Consider the following 12,483-nt stretch of genomic DNA (forward strand, 5'->3'; position numbering starts at 1 on the left):
ATCCAGGCCTGGGCGGCCTTGGCTGAGCCTGCGGGGTGAGGCCTGGCCAGCTGGCTGCTTGGGGACCGCCAGCCCCGCTGGGGCCTCCGGGCGTTGCCTGGAAACCAGGCAACAATGCCTCCTGAGCAGCCCCGCGATGATCTTTTCTGAAGTGGCAGCCCCTTCAATTATTTTATTTCCATTATATTATGTTAATTAAATCAGCAAAAAGAACAGAGCACATGCATGTCCCAAGTGGAGTGGCTGTGAAGGGTTAATCGGAATGGCCCTGGCTGCCGCTGGGTGAGCAGAAGCAGCAGGCACCGTGTGTTAAGATGGACCAGTTTCCAACTGGTCCAGTCCCCGGGAGATCCAGCGGAGGCAGCGGGGTTTTCGCAGCTGCCTGCATCTTGCTGTCTATGTCCACAGCTCTCCCAAACCGCTGGCTGCTCCGGGTGGGCGTAAATGCAGCCGGGCCCCTGGCCGGGGACCCTACAAAAGGGATCTTGTGAGCCTTTGAAGAACAACTGAGCAACTGCAGCCAGACTTTGGAGAAGCACCTGTGCCTCAGTTAACTGGTGGTGACAAGACATCCTGCAAATACCTCGGGTAGAGGTTCTCTTAAAACATCAGAGCGCTTTGCTGCAATAAAATCCTACATCGAATCCCCAAAATACGACCCAAGTAATAGTGAGGCTGCTTTGACGGGAGCCAGAGCTGGGAAAGAGGGGTGACATTCCCCCAGCCCCATTGAAGATGCAAAACGCAGTTTGAAAACCAGCGTGTTGGGGGCATCCCAAGGGCTACGTGAACCGTGGGTTTTGTCGGGGCTGCCCGCTGTTGGACATCTGACGGCCATGGGGCTCCCCCGTCCTGATGCCCTCATGCCCTTAGCAGTGGGATTTCGGAGGTTGAACACGGAAGGTACGCCCCTGCCTCGATTTATGTGTCTATATAATGGACATAAAAATTCGATGTGAACGTCCAGGCTCATACACATTTTAAGCACTGACACGCAATGACGACCTCCAAACACTCCTGGGAAGGTGACCTGCCTCACATTCAGAACGCTTCTTGAGGGGTGTCTTTGTGTTTTAGGAAATGCTCAGGGCATCACCTCTGCCCCCCACCTCTTCTTCTTTTACAGCGGGGTCGTGGGCTTGCTGTGTTAGGCTATTATTTGACCCTTGTGCTTCTACGTGTTCTGCAGAGACCTGTCTGGCGAGCCTGGGGACCTGCGACCTGCTTCTGGCCTTGCCTCTGACTGGCTCCCCTCTCGGGCCTGTGGCCTCCTCACTCAAGTGAAGGCCCTCCTGGCAGTGATCCCTTAGCTTCCCACAGCTGTGGCGCTGTCTCATTTGAATACCATCAACAGAAATAGCAGTGCAACGCCTTCTGTTTCGGAGACGACAGAGCAATTACTCTAAAGTTTATTTCCTCTCCCTTGCATTTCCAATATTGCAAATCTCCTCCGTTTTAAAATTAAGTTGTAAATGAGATTTGAGTCCCACCTCACTTACTTTGTTCTCTCTCCAACAGAAAGAGTTGCGTAACCAGTTCAAAGAAAACGTACACATAGCTGAAATTCAAAGGGGGCTGGAGGGATTTTCTTTCTCCTAATCTAGGTTCCTGGGCTCACCGTCTGATTAACCTTCCCCGAGTACCCCTGTGGTGGTGGGATCCCGTGATCCAGCTCTCTCAGTGACGCCTCTCCTGTTTGCAGGATGAAGTCCCAAACCAGCGCCACCGGCACCACCATCACGGAAATAGATAGAAAAGAATTATGAAGCGCTCACTGCGGGCCAGGCATTTCACATACATTAACTTTTTTAAAAAAAATTCTCTAGATCACACTTTGAAGTACCTGTTCCTCTACCCACTTTACTGATCAAGAAACTGAGGCACAGAGAGGTCAAGGGACCCACTCCAGGTTGAACAGCTGGTAAGTGACGGGCCATGATGCCAACCCAAATGGTTTGCTTCCAGAGATCTTTGCTTTTAATGACTGAATTTGACTCACATATAAGCTCTGTGCAGGAAAGGAGGGGTTGAAAGACCTTCTGGTCAAACTTGCTTTGTGGCCTTCAAACCTTCTGCAAGGCTGCGCTTGTCCAGCCTGCGCCGAGATAGTCCTGGTGACGGAGAATTCTCGCCCATTGAGGGCAATCACTCATCTATCCCACAAGCAGGCACATGCCCTGTACCGAGTGCTCAGCGCTGGGCCATAAAGATGAACACGTCACACTTCCTTCTGCCGAGGGACCTGAATTCCAGAGCCAACCCGTTAGGTCCGGGAACGGCCCTGATTTCTAGAACACTCTGCCTTTGCTGAACTGGAGAACATCTCCCTATCACTAAAGGGATTGTATAATTGCTGTCCTAACCAGGACACGCTTGAGAGTGAACAGAGGCTCTTATAATAATTATGTCACGGTGACAGGCATAAACTGGGTCTGTCCCTGGCAAACAGGGGTGCACATTCCCAGTCCATGACCTGTACCCTGGGTGCTTGTCTGACCTTCAAGTCCTCTCAGAGTAAACCCCCTGTTCTCTTCATGCATCAGCCCTTCTGGCATTGGAAGACCAGTGTCTGGCCAGCTCTGAGCCTGTTCTCTGGCACCTGCCAGTTCTTCACAGGAGTCCTCGTCGCCTTAGCGTGGAGTCCGGCCTCCACACTCCTGCCCTGCTCTGAAGGTGCCTGAGGTTCTCAGGTTGGCTCTCTGCTCCTGCCCCGATCTGGCCCCAGTTCGGCTGGGAGGAGAGCGAGTCAGTGTCTGCAGTGCAGTGGGAGAGGAATCAGGAGGGCTGGCTGCTTGCCAGACACATCTCGAAAGCCTGGGAGTCAAACAAAACGAAGACGATGGAGGTGAGAACAGTGTCATCGCGGCTCTGTGGCGGACTGGGAGGCAGGGTTTCGATGTTTAAGAGAAAAAAGTTTGGAGAGACAGTCTAGAAAAATAGATTTCCCCTGATATTTCCGAGGCTTAGAAAATGATGGATGAGCATATTTGTGTTTAGGTGAGACTGTTTTACTGAATCTGCCTGGAGAGCACACGTCTCTGTGCATCGCTCGGGAAGTCAACGAACGTGTGTGACCGGCAGTTATCTACTGGGCGTACGGATGACACAGGCCTCGGTCTTATGGAGCTCAGGGTCTAGATGGGGGCGGACCGCAGAATGTTCAGGTAACGCGTGCCGGAGGGGGAGCCGAGAGGAGGGGGCAGGGAACTCACCCCCTCCGGGGGTGTCAGACAGCTCACAGAGGAGCTAATTACTGAACTGGTTCACAGAGGATGCCCAGAAATGTTCCTGGCAGAGAAGGGAAAGTGAGTGACATTCCAGGCAGCAGGAACAGCATGTTCAGGAGACAAGAGGCAACAGGCGTGTGCTGGCGTTGTGTGTTCAGGTGGCCTGCGAGGCTGGAGGGGGGTGGCAGTGACAAGAGGCCGGACCCAGAGGTGGCCTTGGACGCTGTGGGGAGCATTTGGGTCCTCGCTGGGGAGACCCAGGCGTTCAGGACCCACCACTTTGCTAGACTGAACACTGGTGGGTGGATTCAGATGTCCCTGTAATTAATTAAAATGAGTGCCAGCATGAAGCCCAAATGAGAAAACGCCTTGAAATGAGAGACATGTTTTCCGAATGTAGCGGAGCTGCCAGCTGACTATGTGCTCTGGCAGGAGCGGCAAGTGATGCTCGGCTTCCTTCGAACCCATTGGTTCGAAGAAGCTGCCCATTTCTTTCTGCCTCAAATTCTGCTTCAAATATGCCACAGCTCCTCACCTTGGTAACGAAATCAGTGACTTATGAGCCTGTTGGGAGCTGACAAGCCTCCAGTCAGGTGGTCAGCTAGCGTAGGCCGGGTTGGACCCATTGACCTTCCATGGCACGTCAGAAAAAGACAGTGCTTTCCTCTCCTCACACATGTACACAGGCACACACGGGCACACACGCACATGCATGAACACACAGCTGCTCATCCTTGGCGCATGTCTTCAGGCCCTCCTTGGGACCATGTGGGGGTCCTGGGAGAGCCCAGGGACCCTGTGCCAAAGGACAGCATCCCCCATATCTTCTGTTGGGTGAGCCTGAACATCTCCTTGGAACAGCTCTTCCATTTTATTTTATTTTATTTTATTTATTTTATTTTATTTATTTATTTTTAAAAATATTTTATTTACTTATTCATGAGAGACACAGAGAGAGAGGTGGAGACACAGGCAGAGGGAGAAGCAGGCTCCCTGAGAGAAACCTGATGCGGGACTTGATCCCTGGACTCCAGGATCACACCCTGAGTCGAAGGCAGATGCTCAACCACTGAGCCGCCCAGGTGTCCCCAAAACAGCTCTTCTGAGTCTGATGACACTAGCAGTCCCCATTTACTATGCACCTGGTACTATGTCAAATACTTCATTTGCATCATACCCAAGTTCATAATATTATGCAAGGCAAGAATGTGTTTTCTTCCCCTTTAGTGAGGAGAAACTGAGGTACAGAGCGGCTAAGTGGCAGGTGCCAGTCTACACTGGGAATTTGAACCAGTGGCAGTGGCGACTTTCCCTCTACCCTGGGACCTATCGGGCAGGTGCCACAAGTTCACCTCCTCTTGTCCAGACTTGGGGTTGGGATCAGGAAGCGAATCACTGCCATTGCTTTGTGGAGGAGGCTTTTGGAATCGGGACCAGTAGAATTCATTAATTCACTTGTCAATCAGCTTTCTTTTCTGAGGGCCGGTTGGACTGGTGTGTTCCCTGGTGGGGGTGCAGAGAGGAATGGCAGGCCGTGGCTCTTAGAATGTTAGTCTGCAGAGAGGGAATTATAGGGATGACCCATGTGATACCGTGAGCTCAGTATGGGCTCTGGCAAGCGGGCCGGGGCCGTGGGGCTGGGGGTCTGGCCTTGCTCAGGTCAGAAGGGCTTCCCAGAAGAGGTGACCTGGAGCAGAGGCTAAAGCCACGCACAGACAGACAGCTCGTTCAGAGCAGAAACGCTGGGGAGGGTGGCCCTGTCGTTTATTGTTTAATTAGGACTTTTTCTTCCAAATTTTTATTTTGAAAATTTTCCTACTACATCAAAGTTGAAAGAAGAGTGCAACAAACACTTTGTATATCCTTTAACCAAATTTGGCAATTATTGACATCTTGTATTTGTTTCTCTCAATCCCTGTCTGTATACGTATGATTGATATATGACGTATATATGTGATGTGTGCGTATCTTTTTGTATGTGTGCACTGGTTTTTACTGAACTGTTTGAAGGTGAGCTGCGAACCTCACATTTTGCTCCTAAAACTTCTCATTTATCTGTAAAACGGCGGTAGCTCTATTCCAGTGTGAAAATGATTAATGGAGCGTAGCGCATGCAAAAAGCCTGGCCCGATGCCCTAAATAGAGCAGCTACTCAAGAAAAGTTAGCTCCTTCACTCCTGCCTTGAGGGTAGCAGGTCTCCTTTAGATGGGACAGAAGGTGCTCCTGGGGTTGCTGGCAAGTGGGACATCAGGGTCTCGCAGGAAGTGAGAGAAGAAAGGATCCACGATGAGAGCACTGGGGGTCACCTGAGGTGGGATCCCAGGTGTCTGAGCTGTATTCTCCTCGGCTCTGCATCCAACAGACCTCCACGTCCTGACACGTCCTCCTTGAACCGCCTTCTGAACCCAGGCTCTCCTGGGTCAGGCTCCTCGGGTCTTGCCTGCCATTTGCAGTAGCTGCAAATTTCTGGTTCATCTCTGTCCCCCTCCACCTAGCTCCTCTGCTAACAGGTGGGCATCAAAGCGTTTCACCGAGGATGAAAGACAGGAAGGGTAGCCTCCCTCCTGATGTCCCTGCCTCCACCTCCCCACCATCAAGGCAGCCAGGATCAGCCATCCTGGGAAGGAGGCCACTCCCAGGGGTGGAGCCAGAGTGAAGCTGGGAGGGCGGTAGAAAGGGAGGCCCAGGAGTCCTGAGGAAGCCCTGCTCCCTCTCAGCAAGGTCTCCTGCTGCTGGGTCAGGGCTGGGTGGCTCTGGGGGCCCGACATCTATCTTTGTGTCCCCCCCCAAACAGACCCAAGCAAAGAGCCACTCTAGAGAACCTGGCGTAGGGCGGCACGCACAAGCAGAGTCGGTCAAGTTCCTCCCTTCCTTCTGGGTTGGCGCAGGGACTGCACCCCCCCCCCATCCAAGTATTTCTGAAGCCTGACCCCCCAAAGTGGACTGAACTTGAAAGAGACTCTGCCCCTCATCACTCATGTGAGTTGGGTGAGAAGCTCACTTTTCTTTGCTTTGCTTTGCTTTGCTTTGCTTTACTTTGCTTTTTTTCTTTTCTTTTTTTTTCTTTTCTTTTCCTTTTTTCTTTTTTTTTCAGAGTAAGAGAGCGAGTGAGCAGGTGTGAGATTGGGGGGATGGGGACCGGGGAAACAGGAAGAGGGAGGGGGAGAGAGAGAATCTCAAGCAGGTTCCCCACCCAGCGGAGCCCCATGTGGGGCTGGATCTCAAGACCCTAGATCATGACCTGGAGAAGCTCACTTTTCTCAACCTCGGGTTTCTATCCTGTGAAATGGGGTTTCCTTCACGATCTCATAGGGCTCTGAGGCTCCCATGAGACGGACACCAGAAGTGCTTGGTGAGGAGCCCAGCTCGTTAGACCTCCTGACCAACAGCAGCCATCTGACTCCATTTGTTCTGATTTTGAGGTGGCGTTCTCCTGAAGCACTGAGGACACCTCCCAGTGTAAGCTTCCCAAATCTGTGAAGATACTGGCCCTGGGAGCAGAAAGACACGGTTAAGCATTAGCTTCTTCCGAGGGTAGGGAACATTCCACTCTGGTGTGAGCATGCCCCCAGTTAATCTTTCAGGTTCCGAGGGAGGTTGCAGGGGAGGTTGGGGAATCCAGTTGGATGACTCTGTGCCAAGCCCTCAGAACTCTCAGTGGCCCTTGATCCCTAGCTCTGTGGGCTGCGGGCACCCCTGTGGAGGCAGGACGGGTGGATGGCAGTGTGCGTGTGAGTGTGCGTGTGTATGTGTGCACGCACCCATGTGCTGTACAGAGCCCTCCCCTCATGTCTCATCCTAACCCCGTGCAGCAGGCTTTCGATCTTCTGATCTGCAAAGCTGAAACAAGAAATATAGGTACTTCTCACTTCTTTTTAAACCTTCCTTGGTGCTGGTTGTGCTGGAGAGACGAGGGATTCCTCTTTGACATGCACAGGGCCCAAAGGTCCCTTGTAAAATCCTGTTTCACTGACACTCCATTTGTAGGGTGGGCATCACTGCCATCACACAGGGGAAAGAACCGAGGTTTGGAGACAGTGGCTGACCGCTGGTCCTACAGCTGTTGAGTAACGAAGCTATGTTTCAGCCCAGGTCTTTCCAACCTGACAACTCTGGGTAGACGAGAATTCTCACTCTGTGCTTGGGATACACTTTCCACGAATGGGAAATGGGCAAAAGCTGACTTAGGCTTGATGTGAGGTTTACATTTCATTTTGCAGTTGCTCTTTAGATGGTAATCACTGGGGAGGATTGCAAATAGCACAGGGAAAAGAAACATACATTTGTTCCAGGAGCTTCTCGAGAATCCTTTATGGGAAACCCTGTCAATGAAAACTGCTTATAAACCCGTATCACATTCATGACTGTATCTGAGCAGCCGGGAACACAGAGCAGGAAGGGCTGCTTGAAGCCCTTCCTGCGGGACTAGCCGGGCTCGTCTCTCAGTGGCCCTCTGAACCCGCCCTGTCCCTTCCTGTCCCTGAGCCTCAGTTTCCCATTCTGTAACCCGGAGACTATAGACCCTACCTTGTCTATTGGGAAGGGTATTGATGCAATCCAAGCAAGTGATGAGGGACAAAACAGTATGTAAACTGTGAAGCGCTGCGCGTCTGGCAGGGATTATTCGCAGACTCCGAGGGCTGTGTGTATGGAACTCCTTTAGCAGGAATGCAGATGCAATGGGATCTGGAATAATGTCACTAATTTTCGAGATGCTCCTGCTTTTTTTCCTTTTTGGAGGTAGGGGGAGCATGATTTTTGGCTGAGACTCCAACGGCACGTAGGGATGGTGACCTCTTAAATGGGCCTCTTGAGATGTAAGCTCCAGGAGGATAGACACTGTGCCTTGTTCATTGATCGAGCCCCAGCACTTAAAACGATGTCAGGCACAGAGTAGACACTTGGCAAATATTTAATGGATTTAGCAAATTATTAGCCATAACTCTTAGACAACAGGAAGGCGTGAGAGAGGAGAGGGAGCCTTTTCCGGGCCTGTATCTGCAGCCCTGAGCCTCCTGACTGATTGAACGATTAGATGGGTCCCTCTTATATGCCAAATTCACATGCATCTAAAACTTCACTGTGGGTTCATAATTCATTCGCACACCAATCACATCCCCTCTAAGTGATGTGACTCAAACCTGCATCAGTCAGCTTTTGTTAGATTATGTTGTAGTAACAAACACCACCCACATTTCAATGGATGATAATAAATATTATTATTATTATTATTATTATTTTCAGGTCCTCATGTCTCTAAGGCTCTGATCCAGGACTTCCTCATCCTGGGACAAAGAATAGCTCCTCATCTTGATCTTGCAGGGAAGGGCAAAAAGGCAAAGGACTCAGGCAATGGATCTTGTGACCTCTGTGGGAAGTGGAAAATCGCTTTTGCTCCTATCTCACTGGCTAAGGCAAGTCACGTGACCAAGTCCTGTGGTGGTGGAGGTGGAGTGTGTATTATTTGTGCGGGGGCTCCTGCAGGACCCCTGTGGTAGGTGGGGTCGACCATCCTCATACAGGCGGGAGGGGTATGGTCCACCACACTGGCCATAAAAATACTTTGACCCGTTTGGAATGCCTTTTCTCTTTCAATCCCAGAATCCCAGGCTAGAAAACCTATAGGATGAAGGCCCCATTATTATCAGGTAGGAACCTGAAATCTGGAAAGTAGAAAGAACTTGATTATGGATTCCTCATATCTCATTTCCACCAGACTTCATCATATTTAAGCAAGAACTACAAAGGTAAATCTTGTCTTACAAGCTGCATGGACCAGAGTGAAAGCTCCCTCCTCACCAGGGCTGCCTGGCCCATCCTTTCTTTTTTCTAAGATTAATTTTTTTTTTATTTGGGGTTGGGAGAGAGAGCTTGAACAGGAGCAGGGAGAGGGGCAGAGAGAGGGGGAGAGAATCAGACTCTGCCCTGAGAGTGGACCCCCATTCAGGGCTCGATTCCAGGAACCTGAGATCATGACTTGAGCCAAAATCAAGAATCAGATGCTTAAATGACTGAGCCTCTCAGACACCCCTGTACCTCTCTCACTTCTTGAACAACTTTCTCTGAAGCACACAAGGAGCACACACTCAGGGACCAGGAGACATGTGGGGACACCTACAATGACAGCACAATGGGACACACACGGAGTCTGGAAGCATGAAGGGGCTGTCCTGACCTGGACGTGAGGAAGGATTTTCTGAAGAAGGCAGTCGTCCTGGAGCAGCTGAGGTCCACATGTGCAACGAAGGTGGAACATCTGAGGAGTGGTGGGCAGTTCCAAATCCTGTGAAGGGAGAAGGGTCAGCTCATGGGGCTGGAGAAGTGGGAGGTGGGCTGGCACCAGACCCTGCAGTGTTGGGGTGGGCCAATAGGGCACCAGTGATGACTGAGTTTTCTTTCAGAATCATTCAGGGACCCTTTCTGGAGAGGACGTGTGGAGGGGTGGGCTGGGGGCTGCAGCCTGGCCTGGTACAGGCTCTGCCGTGAGATCACCACCCCCCTCCACGCTACAATCCTTGTACACTCAGATTCTGATGGATTGTCACCATCCCCTCCATGCGGGCTGTGGTCCTGCCTTACACATGAGGAAACCAAGACTCAAAGACACAAAGTGATGTGCCCAAGGGCGCATGTGGTAGGGGGATGATCACGGGAAGTCTACTTGACTTCACATCCCTTCTTTCCAGGGCACTTGCTCCCTCTGTGGCCATAACAAAATACCATGGACAAGGTGGCTAGAACTACAGGCACTCGTTTCTCCCAGTTCTGGAGGCTGGAAGGTCAAGACCAAGGTGTTGGCAGGTTTGGTTTTTTTTTAAGCTTCTTTCCTTGGCTCATAGATGGCCACCTTCTCCCTGTGTCCTCAGGTGGCCTCGTCTCCATGTGCACACTCTTGATGTCTCTTCCTCTGATAAGGGGATCACTCCCCTGGAATCAGGGCTCCACCTCACGACCTTATTTAGCTTTAATTACCTCCCTAAAGGCTCTGTCTCCAAATATAGTCATATTGGGGGTTGGAGCTTTAACACGAATTTTAGGGGGATGCATTCCAGTGCATAACAGACAGGTAGGTGATGGAGACTGTAGTTTACCCCTCCACCCCCGGGGGTTGGTTGTCCTCAATTAATACACTATCCTCACATCCAGTTTTTGATCTGCCATTAGAAAGGGGTCATTTCACCTACCAAGGACCCTGGCACCCAGTGAGTGCTCAAAATCTATTTATTGAGTGAAGGAATGCTTCTGGCTGCACAGAGCCACCTGCCCGAGGCCCCTTTTATGGTTCTAGTGTATTTAGCAAGGTCACGGTGAGGCTTTGATTTTAAAGGGTGCAGTTGTTATTTGTTTATTTTTGTTTAAGATTTATTTATTTATTTATTTATTTATTAGAGAGAGAGAGAGAGAGCATGAGGATGAGTGGGAAAGGCAGAGGGAGAGAGAGAATCTCAAGCAGACTCCCTGCGGAATGCAGAGCCCGATGTGAGGCTTGATCCCAGGATCTTGAGATCATGACCTGAGCCAAAACCAAGAGTCTGAGGCTTAACCCACTGAGCCATGCAGGTGCCCCATTATTTGTTTATTTTTTAAATGAAACTTTTAAATTTGGGGATAATTGTTGATCCAGATTATTTTGTCATAGCTTCAAATCCTCGTTTTACTGCCTACCAGTAGGGAGGTCCTGGGTGAGCTGTCTGAACCGGCGTGCTTCCATTCTATCACCTAAGAAGGGCACATCAATGGTGTCTGTGCCACCTGGTTGTCCCTAGCGGAGTTTCCATTATGTCAGTGGCACTATTACTCTCTAGGAGTACTCTAAGCATTGTATCGGCCTTGTCCCTTTGGGCCCCACCTCCTTATAACGCGAGCCTCCGTAGGAGACCCCAGAGCGGGTTGCAGGGCATGTGCAGTGTGAATCTGAACAAAACAGAATGTGAGCCCGATGCCACCCTTTATCATCTGTGGGACCTTGGCCCGTTTGAACTTCCATCAAACAAGCTTCACAGCACCTTCTTTAAAGGGTTGCTGCGAAGACAGAAGAGTTACTGTGTGTTTCGCAACACAAAGTCGTAGGAGTTGTCCAAGCGAGGGAAGCCCATTCACCTCTGTCTCCTCTCTGGAGCTGACTCGCCCGCTGCCCCCTCTCCTCTTCAGCCCTGATTCTTACTGGTTAATTCCATAATTAGTTGAGTAGAGGTGCTAAAAGATCGGCCATGGCTGTCACACTTTGATAAGGGGCATCGTGTCTTACTCCAAAGGGAAAGGTAAGCTGCCATGTTTGACGCTAGAGTCAACGAAAGGAGAGGTATGTTCAGGCATGGGTGAGGGCACCTTACCGTGTGGGTGAGCTACCTACTTTACTCACACCAGGGCCTCTGCTAGTTCATATCGCAAGTGTATGCAAATTAGAAGCCACAGCAAGGCTTGCCACCTACCCAGTCTGTGGGGGTTCTTGTTCAGTGCACAACCTGTTCAAACGTCCAAGGGACACCTGCAGCCTGCACCGGGCTCTAAGGTATCTCTCATCAACGTGCTCACCATCACGCTTCCACCCTCCGACGGAGGACTCCTGCTGTCACTGGAGATTGACTGTGGCTGCTGCCAGAATGGCTGCTTCTTTCCAGGGAGACCAACAGACTCTTACTCCCAATCTCTCAGTTCAAGTGACTTTTTTTCCCCCCTGCAGCCTCAGGACTTTCTGGAGCCCAGTTGTCTCATGAGAAAGGGGCAGAATTTGTCCATTTCCAGGCTATTTCTCACCAAGCACTGAGCCCATCTTCCTGGCAGCTGCCATTGTGGTTGTGGTGTGAATGGGAATGAGGATGAAGACTGGGAGCACAGGGGTGGCAGTCACGTCCAACAGATCCTCCCCACGACTTCTGTGCCTTTCCTAGACTCCCTGATAGAATGAGCTTTCCCTGTTCTGTCTGCTTTTCTCATAGAGCTGCATGTTTTCTACATGCTAGGCCTCTGGTAGGCTTAGAGGAAGATAAGAAATAGTGAGAGGTCCTGCCCATGAGGAGTTTGGCTGTGGAACCAAACTGTCTAGTAAGGAACCCAGGATGGATCTGGAAATGGCCATAATAGAATTAAAAACCACTTTGGGAGCAGTGGCCGGGATAAAGGGGGAAGTGTAGATGGTTGATTTTTTTTTTTAAGATTTTATTTATTTATTCATGAGAGACACACAGAGAGAGGCAGAAGCGTAGGCAGAGGGAGAAGCAGGCTCCTCACAGGGAACCTGATGTGGGACTCGAT

At 50.7% G+C, this 12,483-nt stretch overlaps 1 long non-coding RNA gene across 1 annotated transcript; it reads left to right on the forward strand.

Annotated features, from left to right (window-relative positions):
• Window positions 1–2,498: 2,498 nt before the first annotated feature.
• On the forward strand, window positions 2,499–10,624 carry LOC119869785. The gene is made up of 3 exons (XR_005371817.1): window positions 2,499–2,845; window positions 2,998–3,164; window positions 8,473–10,624. It is a non-coding gene; the product is annotated as an uncharacterized LOC119869785 (long non-coding RNA).
• The last annotated feature ends 1,859 nt before the right edge of the window (window positions 10,625–12,483 follow it).

The sequence above is a fragment of the Canis lupus genome, chromosome 17 (assembly GCF_011100685.1).
Source record: "Canis lupus familiaris isolate Mischka breed German Shepherd chromosome 17, alternate assembly UU_Cfam_GSD_1.0, whole genome shotgun sequence".
NCBI lineage: Eukaryota > Metazoa > Chordata > Mammalia > Carnivora > Canidae > Canis > Canis lupus.